Consider the following 6196-nt stretch of genomic DNA (forward strand, 5'->3'; position numbering starts at 1 on the left):
GTGTATATGATCTGCCAGGAAGGAAGAGACATTCTGCCCTGAGCAGCAGCTGTGAGAATTTGGGGAGACTTAGCTGAGAGCAACCTGTGAGGTGGGAGACCCTCGGGCAGCCCATGACTCCATAACTCGCTGAAATGTCACATCCAGCCAGAGCAGGAGGCAGGGAAAGGACTCGCCAGGGGTGAGTTACAGTCTGGGCAGTCTAGCACAACCTTCCCGCTACACCGAGAAGGCTGCGCCCAGCTGACTCTTGGGCCTTACAGGGCTTCTCGCCCCACCTCCCGAGGTCTCAGTTTCCCCATCTGCAGAATCCAGGGAGAAGCTGCAAAATGGGGGAAGGGACTTAGCTTCCGATCTCTCTCCTTCCACTGAGGAAAGCTCAGCCCCGGTTCCTGGCTGGGTTTTTATGATGTGGATTTTTTTTTTTTTTTTTTTTTAAAGGAAAAAGCTGAGAAACAGCGCTGGGACCCGGGATTGCTCAGACCACCTTAAATCAGCCTCGCCGCCTCAGCTACTGTGGAAATTCCTTTCTCCGCGGTGGTTGGCTGGGTGTGCCAGCCAATCCTCCCGCGGCGCTCCCACATGGGTCCATGACATCACAATGGGCACTGGCCAATGGAAATCAAGAAACCCGCGACCAATGGCAGGAGGCTCTAGGATCGGCTGGGCCAATCGGAAGGCTGCCAGCGGGGTATGGAGAGTGCGGGTCGCCCCCACCCTTGGAGACGCTGAGAGCCTCGTGGACACCAGAGCTCACCAGGAGTGGGGGTTGGGGGGGATCCGGTCGGTTTAGTATCCGAAAATCCGGAGACGCCAGCCACCCCCTGAGCCTGGCGAGTCTCTCCTTAAAAGCAGGAGCCCCTCGTCCAACAAAGTGCCTTGAAAAAGCCCGGCCAGCTGGCGGGGCCGACTAGGCGCCTTTCGCCCTATTTCACAGATGGGTAAACCGAGGCAGACTTCAGCTCAAGCTGGACACCTCCCACCTCCAGTCCCCGGGAAGAGCGGAGACTCTCAGCCGGGACTGGAGGCCCCTGGCACGACTCAGCTTTTGTTTCCAGGCCCCGCGGGGGGAGGATAAGCCTACGTGTAGGCGGAGGGGAGGGACGTGCGCGTTTCCGTGCCTCAGTTTCCCTGAGCGCAAACGGGAGAGGAGGCGGCAGCGGGGTTCTCGGAAAGACTACGATCCCCAGAAGCCCCCGCGCGGCGCCCGCCCGGGCTGTCAATCAAAGTAACGTGGGTCCCTCTCCCGGCCCGCGCTCCCCCGCCCGCCGCCTCTCTCCTGCCAGCTCCCGCTCCCTCCCCGCCGGCTCCGGGCCCGGCGCGGTATAATTACAGCCCATTGATCCGACCCGGGCCGGGAAAGCGGCTCCCTCGGGGAGGCCAAGCCTTTGGCTTCCGACTTCGCCAACCTCTGCCTACCGCCCCCGCCCCCAGCCGAGCTCCTGGGCCACCAGCCAGGCCTGCCCCCTCCTGAGGGCCAGGGCTCTCAGGTGACCTCGGAGCCTCTGTTCCTGCCAAGGTTGGCGGTGAGCCCCCCTCAGAAGAATCACACACGTTAACTTCCACCTGGGAACGTGGGGAGGCCTCCCCCTTGTTCTAGCGCCCCCCACCGTGACCTTAAGACTTGGCGCGCCTCTCTCTGAGCCTCGGTTTGCTCACCTGTACTGTGAGATAGTTGGGCAAGACTTGTTCGTGAAACCGGTGTGCTGGCTCTGTGCTGTCCCGTGTGTGAGCAGCCAGGCCGGGCCATGATGGGGACTCAAGGAGGGGTTCCCGAGATTGCGAAATGGGGCGTGTGGGAGGCCCACAGAGCAGAGCACTCTCAGCCCCCTGTAGTCCGATGGAGGTAGAAACGGGACTGTGGGTGGGGGCAGAGACAGAGCCAGGAGTGAGGTCCCTGCTTGGGAAGTTGGGAAGGCTTCCTGGATGTCAGATGGGGGTGTGTAAGCTGGGGTTCTGCAGAATGCATAGGAGTTGCCTCATTTGAGCAGTGCATTTATATCACCCCAACCCAAAGTAGACTCAGGAAAACTGGGGCAACATGAAGTCTTCCCCTGGGATTGAGGAGTCAGGAGCTCCGACTCCACACCTCCGTGGGTGGACCTCTGACCTTGCCCAGGCTGTGGAGTGGGGAAAGGTGGACACACTCATGGGCTGAAACGGCCCTCTGCCCGCTTTCACAAGGGTCTGAAGGGTCAACAGGTTCTGAGCAATGGGAGTCGGGGACTGGGTGGCCAGTGTCGGGAGGCACTAGGATTGGCTGAAGGCTCCCCACCCCGGCTGCTGCCTCTGAAAGGACTGGGCAGCTCCAGAAAGAAAAGAAGGGGCCTCAGGCAGCCCAGGATGGCCCCTGCTCAGTGGGTTTCCTCACCTGGAAGCCGAGGTGGGTGACAGAATCTTCTAATACACTAACACACACGCTCCCTTCCCCCTACATTTTTGATGATGCATTAAAGTGGCTCAGCCGGTAGAGCCTTCGACTCTTGATCCCTGGGTCCTGAGTTCGAGCCCCGTCTCGGGCGTAGAGATTTGCTTTTAAAAAATGTGATCAGATCCCATCCTTCCCTCTGCTTAAAAATCTTCCAGAGCTCCCCATCACCCTCAGAATAAAATCCAGATTCCCACCTGTGTCTGCATGGGCTGACCCCTGTCCTCTCCTGCCCTCACCTCCTCCCTCTCTCCCCATCACTCTCACTTCCCTCCAGCTTCTCAGCCCTCTTGGTTGTTACCTCTAACATACCAGGTAAGGCCCTGCCCCAGGACCTTTGCATGCACTGTTTCCTTTGCCTGGATCACGGCTGACTCTTCTCTCCCTTCCAGTCTTGGACGGAACATCACATCCTAGTGAGGCCTGGTCCGGCCAGCCTGGCTACAACAGCCCTGAACCTCCCTACTTGGTCAGCCCCTCTCATTTTATTTCCTTTGGTAAAGTCTCATCCCTCTCTGGACACTGATTATTTTATGGTCGGCCCAGGCCCAACACAGTGCCTGCCCCTTATATTTGCTGGGAGGATGAAGAGGCAAGCCTAGGGAGGGGCAGAACCCCTTCCAGGTCACCCAGTATTCATATTCGGGGCAGGGATCCAGAGTCCCTGACCTCCTGCCCATTGCTAACCTAGCCTGCAGGGGTCAGTGGCCACCTGAGGTCATGCCTCCCTTGGAGGCCTGGGTTCAAATCTGACTTTGCTGCTGTGCCACCGTGGTTCTGTAAACTGAGAGGAACAATAGGACCTTCCTTGTGTTGTCATAGGATCAAACAGCTGGATGGGGAGGCTGGCTTTGCCTGTCCTGTGAGTGTGTGCAGGGGGGAAGCAGGGCGGGACCTGGCCCAAAAAGGCAACCTCTATTTGGGGCTCTCCTGGTCCCAGACCCCACACCACACGCAGGGGCCCTCCATCCCAAGTCTGGGCCTCACCCTCTACACCTCCCACCCCCGCTCCCGGCATCTCCACGAACCCCGCCTCCATCCCTACTCTTGGGGGGCTCCTGCTGGACCCCAGATTCGCCCAGTCCCCAGCAGGCATCGCACAGACGCGTGTGGAACATACTGTGTGGCCCAACCGGAAGCTTACTCTCCCAGCTTCAGGTTTGCTGGGAGCCCTTTCTCCCCGGGCCTCAGTTTGCTCATCTTGAAAAGGGGGTGAGCCAGCCCTTGATAATGGTACCTCCTGCCCTTACTGCAGGGCCAGCTGGATTATTCCCTTTACTTTGTGCGGGAACCTGCAACAGAAGAGCAGTCCTCCTGCCTCTGGGCTTTTGCCCTCTTGGTTCCCTAGGCCTGCAGCCCCTCCCCCTCCATCTCCCTCCCCTCCTCCCCCCCACAGGCTCCTGCCATCCAAGTCTCAGCTGAGATGTCACCTCCACAGAGAGAGGCCTCTGTCATTTGCCGTCTCCAGCCCCTGTTGGATCTTTCTTTGTGGCATTTGGTCTGTGAAATCATCTTATTTTCTTATTTGCTGGTTTATTATCTGTCTTCCTAGACGCTGTGGGCTCCACCACGGTCAAGAGCAGCTCTGTCCTGGGTCCCTGGGCACCCACCCCAGGGTCTATTACACAGCAGGCGTCCAATAAATGCCGGTGACCAGTGGGTCTGGCTGCAGGGCAGGGTGGAGTGGAAGCGTCCAGGCCCAGAGACGCCTAGGGACCTGTGCGGGGTCACACAGCGCCAAGCTCACTCAGGGTGGGCGCTCAGCGGCTGCCGTTCAGGGGCCCGGGGGGCCATCCCCGCCCCGCGTCCCAGGTCGGCCAGACCGTGTGCCATGTAGCCCGCCGCCCAGGCCGGGGAAACCCACCATTAACCGCGCGGGCCGGGCCTGCACGTTACCCAACAGGCCCGGTCAGGCCCAGCAGGGCACCGGGAGCGCGGGCCCCGCCCCTCCTCGGGGCCGGGATCGGGAAGCGGGGAGGGGAGGAAAAGGGAGGAGGGGAGTGGGGCGCGGGGAGGAGGAAACGCCGGAGACCCTGGGAGGAGGCGGAGGGTGGGCTGGAGGGGAAGGGTGAAGGGGACGGGGGAGGGAGGGGCGGGGGGGGGGGGGCAGGGGAGAGGGGGTGGGAGGGGGCGGGAGGGTCAGGGGCGGGGGAGGGGCGGGCTTCCAGGCCTGGCTGGCGCCCAGCGTCCGGGCCCTGGGGCCGGAGTGGGTGGGAGAGGAGAGGCGGTGGGTGGGGGGTGGGCATCCAGGGCGGGGGCGGCTGCGGGGCGGGGGTGGCGAGGAGGGGGCACAGAGCCGGGACACGTGGGGAGAGTAGGAAGGAGAGACAGACAGGGAGGGGAGGGAGAGCTGGAAAGACCTTGAAGGACGGTGGGGGGCGGGGCGGGTGAGGGAGAGAGACCCGGAGAGACAGAGGATCTGGGACACCCAGAGACAAGGGCGGAGACACACGGAAGGGCAAGGCTGCGACAGCCCGAGAGACCGTCGGGGGGAGTCCTCGGCGGGCAGGGCCCTATGGTGCCTGGGCTCCCTCCCGCCGCGTCTAAGGTCAGAACGCGTCTACACGCGGCGCGAGCCTCTGTCTCCCCTCCAGCCTGGCCCCTCCTCCGCTCTAACACCTGCCGTGGCTCCCAGGCTGGCAGGCGGGGTCCGGAGGGGCTGGCTCGTGCGCCGCCATCTCGCCCGTTCGCTCGATCTTCCCCGAACACCTACCGCGAGCCAGACACAAAGATGCAGTAGTGACCACATCAGACCGAATGCTTTTGTTACAGACTCAGAGTGGGGGTCGGGGGTGGGGGAAGGGAGAACAAGGGAGTATCTGTTGCCTTAAGTTGTGCATTGTGATTGATAAAGCCAGCAAAAGGGGGGGGTGTTGATGGCAGTCCCCGGCTCTGGGGACAGTGTGTTCCAGGCCAGGGAAAGGCCCTCAGGTGGTGTCGGAAAGAGGCCAGGGTGAAGGCCTGCACAAAGCAGGGAGCACTGCCTCAAGGAGCACCCCTCCCTCCCACTCCCTCCTCACCCTTGCCTCCTGCCCTGCCCTGCCTGGCACTCCCACCCTGGAAGCCCTGCTCTCCAGCACTGGTTCCAGAAGCTTCCTCTTTCCCTTAAACAAAATGGCTAAGACCCTGGACCCTGTGGCTTGGACCTTCCTGCATCAGAACCCAGGTTCCTGGCTGTGTGCTCTTGGGCAAGTCACTGCCTCCGTTTCTCTGTCTAATGGTCCTTCCTTCACAGGTATTTTCAAGAATTAACTGGGAGACGGGCGCCTGGCTGGCTCTGGGGAAGAGCATGTGACTCCTGCTGTCTGGGTCGTGGGTTCGAGCCCCACATTAGGCATAGAGATTACAAAAATAAATAACTAATAAACTTAAAAAATAAATAAATAAAGGAATTAACAGACATGTAGTCAAAACCCTCAGCCAAGGCTGGGGCCTTAATAGATGTTCAAATCATAGCTGTTTATGATTTCTGTTATCCTGATGACTAGCTTTGGCTTCCTGATTATTTCTGGTTGCTCCTAGTGGGGCCAAGAGCTCCTTTACCTGAGGTCGGGTGACCTTCTGAGGCGCGGCCTTGTTTTGTGGCCTTGACAATCTGTTGTCTGTCTTTGGGCCACGGTTCTGTTGTCTGCGAAATGGGCAGCGTGACATTTCCGGGTCCCAGACTCCACCAGCACTGTTTCTCCCCCAAGACTGCATCCGAGTCCAAGTTGCTGATGCCCAGAGGACTCCGGAAGGAGGAAGGCTGCAGGTGCGCCTGGCCGGCCG

Source organism: Prionailurus viverrinus, chromosome A2 (genome assembly GCF_022837055.1).
Source record: "Prionailurus viverrinus isolate Anna chromosome A2, UM_Priviv_1.0, whole genome shotgun sequence".
In the NCBI taxonomy this organism is placed as follows: Eukaryota; Metazoa; Chordata; class Mammalia; order Carnivora; family Felidae; genus Prionailurus; species Prionailurus viverrinus.